This window comes from Vanessa tameamea, chromosome 6 (assembly GCF_037043105.1).
Source record: "Vanessa tameamea isolate UH-Manoa-2023 chromosome 6, ilVanTame1 primary haplotype, whole genome shotgun sequence".
In the NCBI taxonomy this organism is placed as follows: Eukaryota; Metazoa; Arthropoda; class Insecta; order Lepidoptera; family Nymphalidae; genus Vanessa; species Vanessa tameamea.
Window position 1 is genome coordinate 11,193,073 of NC_087314.1, and position 20,017 is coordinate 11,213,089.

At 31.1% G+C, this 20,017-nt stretch overlaps 1 protein-coding gene across 1 annotated transcript in view; it reads right to left on the reverse strand.

The window, feature by feature from the left end:
• Nucleotides 1-19,294, reverse strand: part of LOC113396346 (ATP-binding cassette sub-family G member 8) — a 46,082-nt gene extending 26,788 nt beyond the window's left edge. Inside the window, exon 1 of the mRNA XM_026634244.2 lies at nucleotides 19,037-19,294. The gene's annotated coding sequence lies outside the window, so the exon portion shown is untranslated. The remainder of the gene's footprint in view (nucleotides 1-19,036) is intronic.
• Nucleotides 19,295-20,017: the final 723 nt, after the last annotated feature.

The following is a 20,017-nucleotide window of genomic DNA, read 5'->3' on the forward strand; positions in this document are numbered from 1 at the left end:
TAGAAACATAACATTTTATTATTTTCAATGTTTCAAATGGTAATTATCTTTGGTAAAAAATATGTAATCTATTTAGACAGTCTAGAAAAAATCTCGAGACCCAAACCGATTACAAAGAAAACTTCCGCAAGAAAACATAATTAAACAGAGAATTAGGTTCAATATAGGAGGTTAAGTCAACTGGTAATACTTATCTGGGCAATGAAGTCTTCGTTCTAAAGGGATCAATTTTCAATTTTAGTTATATATATTTATATATTTTTACATTAAATGTTTTGTTTGCTGATGATACTTCATTACATACCATCAGTACACCCGATAGGATATGTCAACGGAAATATTAAAAACAAACTCTTTTTCTTAAGTATCAGATTTTTTCGTTACCCGCATTACATATTGCATACCATTATATCTCGGTCATGCCGTCTGTCCATACGAACCATTATTCCCAATTTCACCTTCTTAGGTGATGAATTTCCTAAAACACTGTAAAAACTATCTTATAAACTGATACCCGATTACCATATTTACAAAATACATACTGGATCCGTTTACCTGTTACCTACTAGTTATATTTGAACATTTTTGATATATAAAACATCCTGTAAACTAGTTCAGAACATATATGTATGTATGTATGTAATAGTTTTACGACTTAAACGGTATAATAGATTAAAATCTATATTACGACATGTTTTATGCTTGCATGTAGCAAGATGTTTGCAATCGATGCGCTATCTCACATTCCACACGAAATTATTACCTTTACTACAAAATAAACACACAAATATAATAATTACTTTGTTTAAATGTTTTAATAGTTGTTTAAATAATTCAAACTATGATTATGTACTTTATTTAAGTAGGTGTATAAAAAAGCTTTTGAATCGTCATATTACAATTTAATGAAATGTTAAACTACCGTCGGTTCGTAATGGACATTTGATCGAGAAGAACCGGCAAAAAGCTCAGTTTTTTATGATAATCAAATCACATATTTACTGTATCTTTAGCGCATATTTTTATTAAATTTCACTTCATATCAATTTATCGACTGTATATAATTGGTTTGCATTGTGAACTATTTTTCCATTTGTTAGGAAAACATTGCCATAGTTACCATTGTATCTGAAAACACAATCGACTACAATCTAACAATGATTAACAAAACCTACAATTTGTTCTACACATAACTCATTTGATCTATGTTCTTAATAAAGATTAAATATTATTCATGGTAATTTAGTATTTCGTTTACCTAAAACAATTATAAAATAAAGTTTTCCCTTAAAACGATGTTATTATTAAGTTCCTTCTTTCGTAGGTCTGAAGGGTCTGGGTGCAAAATTGGAACAATTTCAGTAGTTTTCTGGAGTCTGGATAAAATTTCCCTAATCAATAATAACAACCTGTGTATGCTAGGCAAAGTACTAATATGTACTATACTATATGTTAGCTACTCAAATCAAAACAATAATTAGTTAACGAAGACGCAAGACATATTGTAAAGATACAGCAACGCGTTGATGACACAATTACCTTGGCCGGGCGTAACCTCGTGGGAAGTAACTGAGGTTGCAACCAAATGATCAGTATCTTCCTTCCCACTACGATTACTTTAGTAACCACAATGCCATGAACGTATTCGAAGGCGGTAAGTAGGCTATTGAAGTTAAAATTCGATTCCTACTTTTATTGAATTATTTCACATTTGTTTATTTAATGAATTCAAATGATGTTGCCTAGCTGTTTTTTATATATAAGTTGAAATAATAAGACTAGATTAATCGCTTTAAAGTAATATTAATAATAGGTTAAGGCACCTGACTGTATAAGTTGACAGAGTAATTGCTGGCATGCAATTATTTATAATATTGATCTATTTAGGCCATCAATCGTTAAGATAAGTGAAGATTAAATGATCAAGATACATACACTAACAAGAATGAATTTATAAATAGTAATGATTTTCTTATATTAAATTTACCATTACAAAATTTAAAAAGTTTTTTTAAGACTAACTTAATAAATAAGTCTTATTATTTATTTATTTATTATTTATTTATACTTTACTGCACCCAAACTTAAAACTAAAAATTACAATATTGAAACAAAAAATTTGCATGAGGTGCAACAGATTATTCATTAAATGAGTACTTTTTTAGAAAAAAAACACCTGGATTTAGGCTCGGGTTCCATCACAGGACACTATTTTTTGTAAAAAAGCAGCATTGTAAATCTGTTTATTTGAATAGAGCAACTATGCGATTTTCATGCCGTTTCTTCTCGCTGGAGACTGCTTTCCGAAACGGTGGTAGTGTTTAAATATTGACGATTCAAAAACGCTTCATTGTGAAATTTACTTGAATAAATTGATTTGATTCGATTTAGCTATAAAATAATATTTTTATTAAACTAACAATTCAACTGACTCATCCAATACAATCAGATACCTATATTAAATTAATATATTTTATAATCGTATCTTAAAATCGCAGATTTCTGACTCGTCAGAAACTTTCCGCTTTCAAACACGAACGTAATCTAATCATGATTATTGTAACTGGCATCCGTTAGTATAAAAACTGAATGGTTATTAGCAGTGAGACAAAACGACCAGAACTTATTAGAGTTACAACACCTAAAAGATGGGAGACATACCCGCTTCTAAAACAATTTTATTATACTTGTTTCGGAGACTAATAAAATTGTATATTACAAAAAATCTACGCTGTCTATACACCTACTTATATATTTCATTTATTATATTCTCTTTACACAAAGCCTCTTGTACGAAACGTCGAACATTTCACGAAACATTAACTTTAAAGGCCGTTTTGTGGCCTATATAATATTTAAAAAATGCAAAAACAACTCAAAAAGTGAATTAATTTAAGAATTTGTAAAGTTTTATACTATATGTCATTATAATGTGAGAAAAGTAGGTTTCGTGGTGATATCACGAGCATCATTTTTTCCTTCCAACAAAACATAAAATTCTGAATTCGTTTCGCACAGTACAGAATACGAAAAGGTTAAGAATTTGCCCGTTATTTTACGGTAACCATGGCTATTACTAGCTCAAGCATTATCTAAAATTTCTCAGTGACCAAAATGTTTTTTTTTGTACTCAAGTTCTCAATTACTCATTGTGGTACATATACAAAATATTAGTTATTCTTTTGATATATTTGATAGGCTTTTACAGACTTACGATCTTATTATAAGTTAAATTTAAATATATTCACAAATAAAATGTTATACTTTGAATACATTTTAAATTATAAAATACTTTTTGTAAAAGTAGGCAATATATTAAAAGCAATTGTATATCGTCACTCAATTGAAAACTTACGTTTATATTCACAACATATATACACATGTTTAACGAATTCAATAAATATATTCAATAACAAATTCGAAAAGATAAGTTCCAGCTTCTTGTCTCTCTTCCATGTTCTGTTTCAAAATCCATTTCCCAATAAATTGCAGTTTCTCGGTAACCATTTTTAATGAGTCGAGCGACGAACGACGTTTTGTCCACAGCGCCCTATAATTTCTGATTTCAGAGCAATCGTTAAAAGGCCTACAATTTACTGACCGTAATCAGCCCGTTCTAGTCTAACTGTAACATGTGTAACTGTACCTAAGTAAGCCGAACACAGTTGTTTGTTAAATTGCATAATAGACATTATTCACGGTACTTATATTTAAGAGTCACAACCGGTTACTCTGAAAAGGAACATGCGTTATATATATCATATTATTAAAAAAAAAACATTTTACACTATATATTTCGATGTTATTGTGTTAAATATGCGTTATATTATTAAACATAAATAAAAGAAACCGACACATGACAAAGGTAAATGAACATTAGGCCATTAGAAGATTGACTTATCGCAAAACTATGTTTTTACAACTGAAAGTAAAAGTTATTTTCTGCAAATATTTTGTTTTGTTTCACTTTTAACAACTTATTTTCGTCATAAGCTTAGGTTGCAGAGCGAATTCTCTGTCACGTTGATTCGAAAGTTGAAAGGGGGACGACGACGCGCCTCATCAAGCAAGCAGCTTAGCATAGGTGAGAGAAAAGTAACCTTGATACGAGCGAAGAGTGAAGAAAGCGTCCGGAACATTGCCGATGTCAATTATATGGAATTCGAACATACACGTAAATATTCCTTGGAGTCTTGAGCGTTGGATGAATATAAATCACCTTATTTATTAAACAATGTCCGGATTGAGGTTTTATTTGAAAACAACCGTATTATCCACGATATTATTACCCATAAATTGTCTAAACACAAGAAAGCAAAAGAAACATTACTTGTTTGTAAAGTAAAATCAAATTTTTGCTACCACCCTTGGGAGCTAAGACATATTTTGCCTGTAGTTAGATTGGCTCATTCACTGCTATTTGACAGTAGAATATCTGATTTCGAATTGCACAAAACTCTTTATTATTAAAAATTTAATTCAAAGTTCTAATATTAGTTAGAACGATGATGGTACACTTATAACAAAAAACTTGTGATCTGGAAGAGGTAAAAGACCAATTTATTAAAATCATTGTTTTCTACAGTGATCAGACTTGTCAGATTCTTTTACTTTACTTTAATACCATTACTGAAAGACAATGAGTAGTATTGATATAGTTTTATTTTATATATACATACATCCTTTTATATATATTATTGTCTAAAAATATATCAGAGATATTTTATTGCTTATAATTAAGTTTTAATTAACAGCTTCATATAGAATGTCTTCCATATTGTATAACTGTGAATATATCGAAGAAATTTTATATCAATAATAAGGTTTTATATAAAAAATAGTTTAATCCTTTAGTGATCAGACGCAGCGGCCTTAAGTAATAAAAATGCAGTTTAATTCGAGCACATTCAGTCGTTTTTACGGTACATTGATTTCAGTTTTTGCACGTTTTGCGGTGTTCGTTTATTCAACGCTTTCTTCAATTTTACGATTTACCAAATTTCTCATACTATCACATCTCTGGGCATGACTCAACATTTACGATTTTTTTATTATAGTTGAACTAAAAAAACAAGGCAAAGATTCAAAATAAACTGCCAGATTTAAAAATGTAAATTTTAAAGCGTAGTTAAGACTTAAATGCTTAAATTAAATAATATTTTATTTAATATATGTAGATATATATATTATAACTATGCCTAATCGTTCTGTAATTAATTCTTCAAATCGAAAAATAACATACTTTGTACGATTACTTGGTTAACAATTAATTGTATAAGTCGATTCAAGGTTGATCCGATCATCTTGAAATTAAATCTTTAAATTTTTATTTTTTGTAACTTAGCAATTCAATATAAAATATGATTACAATTTAGCTATAAACCGAATCAGATAAAATTGAGTTGATAGTAAATTAAAAAAGGTTAAAATTTTACCTAAATAACATTCTTAAAAATTGTAACGCAAAGTTCATTAAAAACAAAATGGAGATAAAGATATGACAATAAATTAAATTAATCAATGATTACAAATTATCCACCGAAAGCATTCTAATACGAACAATTCAATATAAGGAATATATCCCTTCAAATAATTATCATTTTTATTGGTAAACATAAGCCGGATAGTAATTAATAACACGGATTAAGGCTAATCATTTGAGTTACATTGATTCTTTCTTTCTCGGTACCTAATCATTACTAGCAAAACTTAAAAAAAAGAATATTATCTAGTAAGTTAGCCTTTGTCCTGAGCAACCTTCGGCTTGTATTTGCATAATATCTTTTAAGCATTTTTACTCAATAAAATATTACGGGGCGAGATGTTGTGCTGTATAACGGGCCTGTGTCACTTTTCTCCGCACAACGGGGCACAGGGTGTGAGACTTCTGCACGGTATATTTAACGGCTAATCAAGCACGTATTTCCACCTCGTATGATTAAACAAACATCTCAACTTACTCACTTAATATACGTCTCTATACGTCTCATCTGTAATAAACACAACTCCTTTAATGGAGATCTTACATATTCAATATGGTGTTTTTATTTTAAAAATTATTTAGTTTCTAAACTTATTAATTAAAGTGACATTTATAACACTATGAAATAAAGATTCCCATGAAGAGTGATATAAAAGTCAAATTCTAAGTGGAATATCTGATGAGGATATCTACTCAGACGGGTTTGCACGAGGTCCTACAACAATGTAAATATTGTTAGTACATGATCGCTAAAAACAAATAAATAATAATAACAAAGAAATATTTTAATTAAGGCCAAGGACTGGGCTTAAAAGTGAAATACTCTTCACTATGAAAAATTCAATTATATTATTTATGATAAGATCTCGCACACATTAACGAATACAGTCAAAAAGTGTTATACTTTAATAGCAGTTCGTCTGCTAATGTATAAACTAGAGCAAATATAATGATATAAGTGAAGTAACGGTCGCTTGTGCATTCCTTTATAACGGATGCTAAGGCCAATTCATGAGCTTGCTGTTTTGACGGACGTTTATCGGATATGAAGTGGGGCTCTGTTTTTTTTTTTTTATAAATATTGGACAACATCACATACATTACTCTGATCCCAATGTAAGTAGCCAAAGCACTTGTGTTATGCAAAATCAGAAGTAACGACGGTTTCACAAACACTCAGACCCAAGACAACATAGAAAACCAAACTTTTTCTACATCGACTCGGCCGGGAATCGAACCCGGGATCTCGGAGTGACGTACCCATGAAAACCGGTGTACACACCACTCGACCACGGAGGTTGTTGTCGTCGTCTGTTTAAACGACTTTCAAAGGAAAGGTTATTTATTTTCAAATACGACCGATTCTCATGAAGATTCCACTGAGGTAAACTATATAAAAATGTTATGCAAATGTTCTACTAAGTATATAAAATATTATATGTACACATATATTACCTTTTTTATTATATAAGGCTTATATAAGGTCTTTTTGGGTGCAGCCATTTTAATTTTCGATATAAATCTAAAAATCTTTCATTTATATAATATATATATATAAGAAATATAGTTTTTCATATAGCCTTAAGTTTTAAAATCGTATGTTATAGGTATACACACATTAGATACAGTCGGAAAAATAAAAATAAAATACATATTTTTTATTTTTGTGAAATTATATGTAATATGTGCCAAAATTTCTGTTATTTGTTAGTTAAAAAAACAACCTATATATTCCAACTTTATTAAAACATGTTCGACCTTAAATAATTAAAATTTTACTTTATAAATAAACTGAATGAAAGTCGGTCTTCCACGAGTAACAAACACGACTAATTTGATAGCTCTAACGAATCGAATTGTTGTTACCCGAATTATGGAGTACCTAGTGTTTAAAATAATGCAATTCGTCTGAGAACTGAATTAAGTGGGTCTCATTGCCTCTCGATTTAGTAAATACCGTTGGATTTACAGTTGCAATGAGATAAATAAAAATATGCGGGTAACTAATTAATGTTGCAATTTTATCAAATTTCTAGAAATTACAATTGGAAATAAGTATAGAAAGTTCATAGTGGATCTTATGAAACATTATTATAATATTTAGAAGGTCACCTTTAAAGTATGTGTAAACCCATCAGAACATGACTTATAATACAAAAGCGAAACAGTATGAATCGGACATAAACACTAATCATTTGTGGATCTTCCAGATAATGTATTTAAACAATGGCGGTCGTTCCGTCTGGGTGCAACTCTTGCGCAGCAATGTTGCGCGTGCCTAGGACGAATTGCGACATTTATGAATTAGTGTAAATGAGTGGCTAATGTATTATCGAAGGGTACTATATAACATATAATATATAATAAGAGCCGAGATGGCCCAGCGGTTAGAACGCGTGCATCTTAACCGATGATTTCGGGTTCAAACCCAGGCAGGCACCACTGAATTTTCATGTGCTTAATTTGTGTTTATAATTCATCTCGTGCTCGGCGGTGAAGGAAAACATCGTGAGAAAACCTGCATGTGTCTAACTTCAACGAAATTCTGCCACATGTGTATTCCACCAACCCGCATTGGAGCAGCGTGGTGGAATATGCTCATACCTTCTCCTCAAAGGGAGAGGAGGCCTTAGCCCAGCAGTGGGAAATTTACAGGCTGTTTATGTTATGTTACTATATAACTTATTATATACTTATTATATAACTTATACTAGTCTCATCATTTTATAACAGAAACTCAGGCGAGGAAACAGTAATAAATATTTATCAATACGACAGAGAACCTATCATCTTCCTTCCACCTTCCTTTATTTCGTAATTTATTACTTAGTAAATGGTATTCGTCAAGTCGTCGTCGATTTTATTTTTAGCGATAGCCACAAGTTTAACAACACCAAAATATTGATATGGTAAGCTTACTCAGTAGTAAATAGCCACTTATAAGTTGGTTATTTAAGTTTCATTCGCTGCATTGTCACTTCTTCTTTGGCTTACGTCACATATCATAAAAACAACCAGAACCAGAATGTTAATAATCCCACAACCGATAAATGGCTACTGAAGAAATACCTCCTCTTCTCTTGAGATGAAGATTTGGAACGCGGATGGTTCAGTACCATTTGTAACAATTTATAAACAAATAATTGGGAAAACTATTCGCTAACCCATAGCGTTCAATCTAACAGCGCGGCCCTGTCACAATTTCGTTTACTCGTGGAGGTCAAATCCAACAAACGAGTATAAAATTAATTGTACCATGAATTAATAATGCTATCAAATTGTTTTATGGACTATTGTCAGTAAAATGAAGTTGTAAATGGTGTGAGCTTAGTTTGAATAAATAAATAGAGAGTTTAATGTCCATATACGTTTGCTCGTGGGAATCACAATACTATAACGATGAAACTAAATGCCTCAACCATTAAGTCCGTATAATTGAATCTTCCATAACATCAATTGAGCATGTAAACTGCAAACCTCTTTAAAAAATTTAACTGCCGTCACCTACGGAAGGACTAACTGGTACTCTAAGTTCAAAATGGCGAACACGCGTTTAACACGTTTCCGCAAAAAGGTTTTTAATATTTTTCTTTTAAAATTATGGTATCGACGTTCCGAATTTTATATTTATAACTTTAGTTTCGCGCGGAGCGAAAACTTTTTTCTAAAACACTGTATTTTCTTAAATTCTTAATGTTCGTAAAAAGTAAAAACTAAATTATTTCTAATTTTTTAGTATACATCAGTTTTAGGTAGACCTTAACTCTACGCGCTGCATGAGACGGTGCGTTTATAGAAACAATTAATGATGAAATACACTGTTGATTGGTGGTTTTATTTTTTCTTCAAATTTAAACGGAAAAAGATAAATGAAATCTGCACAATTAGCGAATGTAACAAGTAATATTCAGCAAAAACGGAATAGAGAACTTCTTCCCTTTTTTTAATTATTTGACTTTGGCTTTTGACTAAGAGTCGAGGGACGACAATTTGACTTATTTATATATTTGTATTGTCTAGTACATAAATCACAAACCTGCTAATTTATATAAGATAAGACAATTTATAAAGATAGTCAAGCAAAGGGGCAAATTTTATGCTCACAGACCATATTAAAGTAAATGCATGCAGAGTCATTTTTTACATTTTAAATGCACCCACAACTTTATGTATCTGGCGGCTGTAATACCGTCTGTTGCTATTATGGGTTGTAAACTTAAATCATGATAACACTAAAATAAAGATCATGATAATGGGCAATTATAATTATATAAGTGTAATACGGATGAGGTCCCCCTGACTGAAATCGTTAATGGCCGCCATTGTTAAGAGATATTATAATACACATTGGACAAGCGTGTGCACAAACATAGGTGCACTCTCTGTACCTTCAATTTTATATTTTTATGGGACGGAAATTCGACAGGAGCAGAAAGTTCCGGCGCAAGTCCAACATTATTTCGAAAAAAAAAAACACAAATATTTACTGGGCCATACCGTTCTTGGACCTTAGACATCAGGATACTGAAGCTTAATTAACTAGCAACGAACGAGTCCTAACCGTTACTTTGATATTAAAGTAGGTACAAAAATGTGTAATTTATTGTATTATCCTTTTGTGTTTTTTTTTTAGTTCAGTCTTAAATATAACAAACCAAACAGCCGTACCTTATATCTCCGTGCAGCGTGACGTTGTGGTAAAAGTGTAGGTACTTGTAAGATCTAGATTCTGTTTTAGAAATTGGTGTAATCAAAAAATTAATACCGAGCAAGAATATAAATAATTCATAATGTCTCCGACATACATATCTGAACTAATACACGAATACATACAGCCGAAGCTTTGGAGGCGAGTGATGATGGGTGCATTTTGAAACGCGCGGATGGAGGGGCCGCACCATCCGCAGGGCCGAAGACTTTACGAATCGAAATTCTGGTCATACTTATTTTACTTTTGAGTTTGAAGCCACACTGGGTATTAAAACCATTTAGTGTGGGCGATGTCGGAGAAAAGCAGATTTCTCCTGCAACAATGGTTTCCGAATATTTACACATTTATCTCATGGTATGGGCTGTATGCGAAAAACGATCGATATTTCTTCAATTCGATCTTGAAAATAGAAAAATGCGGATATTGCGAATGGATATTCGTTAAATATATCAGCCCGTGGATTTACCTAGACTTACATCTAATATAATTAAATATTTTCTTTAAAATTTTAATGATAGCTGTGGAATCCGCGCCGTCGGGTTTTAAGCGGAGTAATATTAAACAAAGCAAAGTAACATTCGATTCCTATCAGCGTTTCGAAAACTACTACTACCTACAATATCAAAAGGGCATTTAGATGTTATTATCCCTTATCGCTTTACAGTTTTTGGTAATCACTCAGCAGTTGCTCGAATGTTCAAATTGCTCAATGAATTCAGCGATTCAATAGATTTAAACATTGTAAGCCTCCCAAAGTTCCGATATCTAGTTATAGACAGAATTAAAAACGTCTAATTCTTTATTGATGTCCAAATTACAAATTTTTAATTTATACAAAATTTTACGTTATAATAATCTAAATTTTTTATTCGATTTATGGAACAATATTATTTTAATTCTATAACTTATTATAAATGATGAATTGTATAATTATAATTGAATGATAAATTATTTTAATTGTTTTCGTTATCAATGCATGCCATAATGTCGTGTTTGCTTTAATATAGTTGTACATTTAGAAAGTAATTAGTATGTAAATTAATAAATTGTATCATCAAAATGTAACAACTGCTAGCAAACCTAATTAAATAAATAAATAAATACTTCGACCTTCCGACTGATATCTAGTAAATATTCACTAAAGTTAAGTGAAATAAATTACTAGATACAAGAAACAACAGAACATATAAAAAAAAATTAAATTAAATCGAGAACGAGCAATCAAACATTACAAACAGTATGGCTAGTACATAAGTCACTAAACATGTCAAATTACAACGATTGCCCAATTTTAATGCACATCCAATCGACCATAAAAAGGGTGTCCCTCCCGTGTAATGTTTTGAATTAGCATATTTTGTAGCGGTTGCATAGAACGGAAGTTTATAGCTACATATATATTGACAGCTTCCTGTCGGTGACCAATACATTCCACTGATTATTTCATTTAAAATATTGATCAGTTAATTTTAATAGTAGCAGTATTTAAGAAATTCAAAACATATACATATATATATATATATAGTTCCTACTCACCATTCCTGTATTACAGGTGTACAATGAACACTTTAAAAATACATATATAACAATTCCAACTCTTTTAAAATTTTACATTATTTTTAAAAGAATAATACAAATTAATTTCAATTGCGCCCGCCATGTCGAAGTTATTTACATAAGGATTATTTTCATTGGGAACGAACTTAAATAAAACAAAATTATATATGTACTGATCAAAATCAAAAAAATACCTAGTCTACAAATAATGACCGCATGGAACGATGGCAAGAATGTTACCAGTATTTCCGCATTGAAATGCAATTCCGATGGTCTTGGCAAAAAACCAAGTACCCCTCATGTCGCCGAGTCCAATACAAGTTTTTTAACAGGAAAGATATTTATGAAACATTTGTTTTTACCCAGCCGAAAATTTTATATTCAATTTATTATCTAGTATTTTTTTCATGGGACGACAATTCTACGCCTAATTTTTAATATTAACATATTACACCTGTGACCTCTATAATTCACAAACAATGTATTGATTACGCAAGGTTTCGCTGGACATAGGACGGTTGCCTTCACGCTTATCGGTCGTTTGTAGGACACGAACCTAGGCCATATTGCATGACGTAATAAAATGTCAATATATTAAGGCTTTTAAGCAAACGTAAACACCGCATATATAATACAGTATAATACATGCACAATGTTGAAGAGAAACACTGATAATTTTAGAGGTTTCTAAAGTTATGTCGATAATAAACATATTTTTTTGCGTTTATATTGCAAACGCTAGCTGAACCCTACGAGATAGATCAAAATAATGTACTACAGAATTGTACACTTTAAAAAGGTCTTCAAAAAATTCCGCGGTGGTATATGTCTATCTCTTAGGAATAATCCACAATAACCATTTTAATCCTTTACTTTTTTCGAGAAATAATGGCTTATTTTCGAAGCGATGTTAAGCAATGCAGCATTAATCCTTATCCAATTAAGTGTATTGTCTAAGGACTGAAAAACTGTGAACGTTGAAGACATTCTGTAGTATAATTATTCAGTATCAGCATTGCATCCGTGCGAAGCCGGAACGGGTCGCTAATATTAAATAAATATCAAACGTAATGTGTTTTTAATGAAGATTATAAAATATAGGCTTTGATATTGTTTACAAAATATAGAGGAAGCAAAGCTGATAGAATAGGCATTTTTATGTTTCTGACTCCGCGGACTTAACGTCGTTGAAACTTAATGCATATATATATATATATATATATTATGGGAGATATTCTAATATATTCCAATCATTTTAATGTATTTCAACTAATAGTAATTTATTAAAAAGTATTGATAAACAAACCAATTAGATAATAATTTATATAAAAGATAAAATTGCGTTAAATTAGTATTCGTAGATTATCATGAAGGATATTAAAAAAATGTAGTGTTTATAAATAATAATGAATACATCTACATATACTCTATTCTAACTATAAGAGTAGAAAAGCCAAACAAACAAAATTTTACAGCAAATTGATGCGGTATCATTGGTCGCGAGCTTGATTAATCTATGATATTCAGTATGGATTTGCGTTTTGAACATTGACCAAATTCGAAGTAAAATTAAAGTGGATATAAGTAGTTAAGTGTTATAGTGTTGTATTATAAATAAAGATATATTAATCATAAACTCTTAGTAGTGCACAATATAGCTGAGTTATTAGCAAATCGCATTAAATACGTAAATTTAAGGTTTGTTTATCTTAATTCCTACTTCAATTGGAATAGGCTATAGATACAATAAAATGATATCCAAACCAATTTAAAAGAGTAACTACTAACTTTGTTTCTGGTTATTTTCGATATAATTTTCGTTTAATTAATCTTTTTTGACGTTTTATTAAAATTAATCGTTGTTTGATTTTTTTTAAATCGTTGGTAACATTCAAAGTTCTAAAAGAGGTTGTGCAGTTTTTATCCCATCATCATATTTTTCATGCCCTAATCCTTACACGTTTATTTCGACACAGTATGTAAATTTGAACGCAAAATTATTATAATGCCAACCTCGTTCGTGTTGGCTTGGTTTCCACTAAAAGAGATACTAAAATGCATGATTGATGGATGTACTTTTCGAAAATTACCTTGTTCGGTTCCTAATAATCCGAATTAAGATTGATTCAGTATTTTATATAAGTGAACGTTCAATGCAAGTTTAAATTGCATTTAAGTGGATTTTACAATCCACAAAGTGATAGACGCGTAAAAAACGATGTAACTTCCGGCCTCACACCTCACGCGATAATCCCGTACTGGATGGAAATAATAAATTATTCATCTAACGTAAAAATACAGATACGTAATCCGATTATAATTCCATGTTACTTAACAGTTCCGTAGTTTTTTTTTTCACAATACTATAAAAATAGATTTATTTTTATTTCTTATAATAGTACTCATTTTAATGTTAATTTTAATGATAAAAATTAATAACAATATAAAAGGTGTATTATTAATTTTAATTCCTTATATAAAAGAGTCCGTTTTTGACAGGGTTATTTTTAATTTTTATCCTTTTTAATTTAATTTAATATGTCAAAAAGGAATGTCTTACAAAAATAATTAAATTATTTACATAATTCTGTCTTAAGCCACACCTCATGTTGAACGGGCGGTGCATATCGAATTGCAAACTACACATCAGCTACGCTTACATAAAGTAATCAGATGTTGCATTAAAGCATTGCTTCTATCTAATGCAATACTAATGTTTCGACAACTATATAAACTTTATACAACATTAACATACTATTAATACAAGAAATAAGAGTAAACTTGTAACCTCTACTTTCCGTTTGCATACGGTACAGAGAACGTTTTTGGGCAATGGTATACGCATATATAATAAGATACCGGGAAATGTAACCAATTTACCATTTACGAAATTTAAAAAGTTTATTAAGACTAAATTAATAAATAAGTCTTATTATTCATTAAATGAGTACTTTTTAGAAAAAAAACGCCTGGATTTAGGCTCGGGTTCCATCACAGGACACTATTTTTTGTAAAAAAAACAGAATTGTAAATATGTTTATTTGAAAAGAGCAACTATGCAAGTTTCTTGCCGTTTCTTCTCGCTGGAGGCTGCTTTCCGAAACGGTGGTTTTTTAATATCGACGATTCAAAAACGCTTCGTTGTGAAGTTTACTTGAATAAACCAAGCCGAAGCTGAGTGCGAGTGCGGACATCAGTGTTGACGCCACAAGGTGTGAAACTAATATTTTTTTAAATTATAAATCACCCAAGTAATGCACAAACCACACAACTTCCGCTATCTGATTGGAATACCTTTATGATATAACAGAATCATTTGCAATACACAGTTAACGCCGACTGCATTGTCTAAGATAAGTTTTTTTTTTTTTTATGTCATTGGTTGGCGGACGAGCTTATGGGCCACCTGATAGTAAGTGGTCACCACCGCCCATAGACAAAGGCGCTGTAAGAAATATTAACCATTCCTTACATCAACAATGCGCCACCAACCTTGGGAACTAAGATGTTATGTCCCTTGTGCCTGTGATTACACTGGCTCACTCACCCTTCTAACCGGAACACAACAATACAGAGTACTGTTATTTATTTTGTTATTTAAGTTGACCAACATCGTTGTTCATCATCATTGTTATTTTTTAAGGCTTTCGGATTTTTTTGGAAGGACTGACTGACACACGACTGTCAATTTGTTGAAATATCTATAGTGTATTTGGAAAATCGAAAGTTCGTGCGTTCATCCGTGAAACCCAAGTGACATTGGATTATCAGATACTGCTGGTTGGACAATTCTGATGGTTTCTATTATGCGATTAGTTGCAACATCTTGTTTTTTACACAATTTGAGCCCGTTACTAATGTTATGATTACGACTTGCTCGCTCGTCACCCTGTTACCTGCTCCCTGATGGACCATAAACAGTTTATTTTTTGGTTAAAAAAATTTATGATCGAAAGACAGGTAGATATTTTCAAAGAATTCTTGTAAATAAATTTTATTCCTAATTGTGATCTGTGGTCCAGTAGCTAGCTGAAAATATATCAAGATTCAAATCCAGGGTCAGAACAATTAAAACTTTAAGTTAAACTTTATCTTTCAATAACTATTAGCAGCCTGAGTTTAAAAAATTGATAACGCTTCCGTACCTCGGAAAGCACGAAGACCCTGAACACACTCCGGTCGTATCGGATTATGTACGTTTTCTTACACTCTTGTGTACTATAATATCCCTTGCTTATCATTGTTGAGAATAACCGCCGTCACAGGACATCGTCGATATTTCATTATCATCAGCTCCAACATTCAAAGTACAAATATTACTTTTCTCAATATTTTGTTACAACTATGCGGTGTCGGTTTAACTACTAGCATAATCAAAATAGTACTATCACTGGAAATATCAGGGCTCTACGTACTAAAACGAAAATATAATATATTAGGCCAGTATGATCTGACTAATTCATGAGTCATACATGTAAAAGTTTTATTTTTATATAAATTTTAATGTATATCAAAACCTGTTCTATAAATTAGCATAAAACAAGCATATACAAGTATAATCGAGAAACATAGAACAATGTTTAAATTCATAATTTACGTACAAAAAATGCATGTAACGGAAGGCTACTAGGTAACATGATACACGTATTTCTCATGAACTCGGCCATAAAATAAAGGTCTATCTATGAGAACGTTAAAGTCGTAAACCTAGAAACCAATGTCTGAATACTTTGTTACACTTTATAAACTCTACTAGCAATGAAGGTCACGTGCTAGCATCCGTAAAACATTTAGTTATCATAATTTTAAAATCAAAATATACTTTATTCAAGTAGGCTTTTACAAGCACTTTTGTATCGTCATTTTACAAAACTATAATATAGTTTTGAAGTTACTTTCGGTTCGAAATGTAGATTCTACCGAGAAAATCGACAAGAATGTCCGTAGTTACTCTTTTCCAAGATTTAAAATACAAAGTTATGTTAGTTAAATACAATTATATATGTATATAATATATCCTGCCTGGAAGTCAACAAGTACTCGTATTAGCTCCACGCTTTTTTATCATCTATAATTCTATACGTCATCTAAATCTTGTATTGAATAATATGCTTTTTTTATTCATGTATTTTGTACAAATGATTTAAATTTATGAATCGGCAAAGCTAAAAATATCTGCGGGTTTTTCTTATAAAAACGGATACCTTGCCCCATGAAGGATTTATTGACTTTGTGGAGTCGGAAACTTAGCGTTATAAGCTTAACCCTATGGCTCGTGTATATACAATGATTATCACTGAATCTATCATGGTGATCAATGTCACTGTGAATATACATAATATTGTTGTACATATATTATGTGAGTATATTCCGTGAGTATTCCTTCCTTGTTAAAAACATCCCGAAAGGAGTCTAGCTTCAAGATTATAAATAGACCGGACTGCTCCCTTTTTTTAAACATAAAAAAGATTCAATATCTGTAGCGTTACTCCAAAGTAATATGCCATATGACATAATACTATGAAAATAACCAAAATATACTAGACGAGCGGTATCGATGTCAGTTAGTTGTCTAACATTTCTAACCGCGTATGCTGCGTGACATTAAACATTACATAAATTATTCAAGATATTTTACATATTGATAAAGATATTATAATACATTTTATAGTACGTATGTCTATGTAATAAGGTAATACATACCTCATTATATAATTATACGTAGTATAATATATAAGATAGAAAGAGAGCCGAGATGGCCCAGTGGTTAGAACGCGTGCATCTTAATCCCAGGCAAGCACCACTGAATTTTCATGTGCTTAATTTGTGTTTATAATTCATCTCGTGTTCGGCGGTGAAGGAAAACATCGTGAGGAAACCTGCATGTGTCTAATTTCAACGAAATTCTGCCACGTGTGTATTCCACCAACCAGCATTGGAGCCGCGTGGTGAATATGCTCCATACCTTCTCCTCGAAGGGAGAGGAGGCCTTAGCCCAGCAGTGGGAAATTTACAGACTGTTAATGTAATGTAATGTAATGTAATATATAAGGTTTATTTCATATTTATGCGTGTTATGCTTTCTTTAAAATGTATCTTAAAATAATGTAATATCATTCGTTTTTGCCGCACGAACACTGGAGAGACAATAAAATTTAAAAGTACAAGTATAAGTATTTGTTTATTGTTATTTATTCCAAAAATATCTCGGAGCAACAAGCTTACTTAGTGAGTCAAGTAATAAAAAGAAACACACATCATTGCTAGGTATTTTTTATATTGTGGTGTAGTGTTATTGTAGATATAGAATATTTTTTAAAACATTTTCATACTAAAATAGTTATTATTCAAGAAGGAATTCTCAAAAGCAGTTCTACTCCTTGATTGTCTAACTCGTTGGTTTAGAGGCTAGATATAAGGACTCTAATCTGGTTTCAAATCCCAGGTCAGGTACAAGCAGTACGCAAGTGCACTGTAGTGACCGTGATGTTCGTATTCTATAATAAATTTTTTTTACGAAAATGACAATAAGCAGATATTTTATAACAAAATCCTTTTTAAAAAAAGTCCTATCAGAAACTTTATGGCAAATTAAACTTTAAAAATATATTGTCGATACTCTATTAAAATAGTTTTATTTTTAAATTTATTAAAATAATAATAACTTTAAAAAATAAGTAAGTATCTATTCTAAAGTTTAAAAAACATTTTATATTATCCTTGTAGGCGACGCTCGGATGGATCTCAGCTACAAGACTGATTCATCACATCCTGAGGTCGTTACCATCTGCTATTGTTTTAGGTTTTTTTCTCAATACAGCCTTTTCCTTAGAACTTAAATGACCTAACCGGATGCGACTAAAGCTTAAGGTAAAAAAATAATATTAATAAATATTATTTTAACAAAACTTTTTTTAAACAACTTATCTTAATTATGCTTTTGTATATTATATATACATATGTATAATTAATTTTATGTTTGTAATTAGGTAGTACATATATAAATATTTATTTTTTTCAACAAAGAAAATAATATATTTAAGTTAATTAGCGATAATATTATAATTATTTAAATTATACTTTTAGAGTGATCTTAATTTTATTTGATGTCTGCAAAAATATTATCTAGTGATTTAAAATACATTTTGCATGTTATGATAATATACTTATTCAAGTGTTTACGTGTTTCAGATATTTGATAACATCTTTCTAACATCTAAAAACACCCATTAATAGCCTCTCAGACCACCTACACAAATACGAGAATATGTGTACCGTCAACTTACTTGGTAAAATACCGGCCAACGGGACTCCGAAGCGCACTACACTACACACCATAAAACACTTATCACAAAGAAGCAGTTCAACAGTTCACACAACAACACCTAATTGTTAAAATTATATGTATATTTCGAATAGCTTCGTTCGATTATTATCGCTGTTCGTTAAATCTATGGGTTCAGCATTTCTTTGCTTATACTAAACTGACAGACTACAGCGCAGGGACGACCGCACTCCTACTGAACTGTCAGTGACACTGCGCATTGTACCTTCTCTTTCTAACATTGCTTAGATTTATACGGCAAAAAGAGTAAGCTAATCCTTGGAATGTGTGAACATAACTTAGTAGTATATATAGCCTTCTCATCTTTGTGTAGACTTCTTTAACGAGAGAAAAAGAAACAAACTTATAGGCTTTGATTGTATGTGTGTGAGTACGATGCGTTGTATAGAAATTGTATACAAAAATGAGGCTTTCGTTATTAAGGGTTAGCTATTTTATATATTTTTTAAATTCAAACTTAATCGATAAAATTACATGAACACAAGTACAAAGTTATATACATGTATGTAAAACGTTTCACTCTATTCCCTTCTATTCAGTGGATCAGATACTTTTCTCCCTGTCACAGAGCAAAATAAACAGTGTCGTGAGATTTGAGACTTGCTTGAATTTATGACAGTTTCCATCGAAATTGCTTCCATATTAATATATAGAATTTCATTGGTACTTATTAAAGCCTTTCTTAGTCGAGATGGCCCAGGTTTAAAATAGGCAAATCTTAAGCGATGATTGCGGGTTGAAACCTAGGCAACTGCCACTGATATTTTTCTTTCCGAAAATGTATCTCATGCTCTTCGATGAAGACAAACATCTTAAGAAAATCTCCATGTATCTGATGGAAATTTGCCACATGTGTATCTACCAAAGTTCCTTAGAGCAACGTGGCGGATTAAGCTCCAAACCAAATATTCTCATTTGCCTA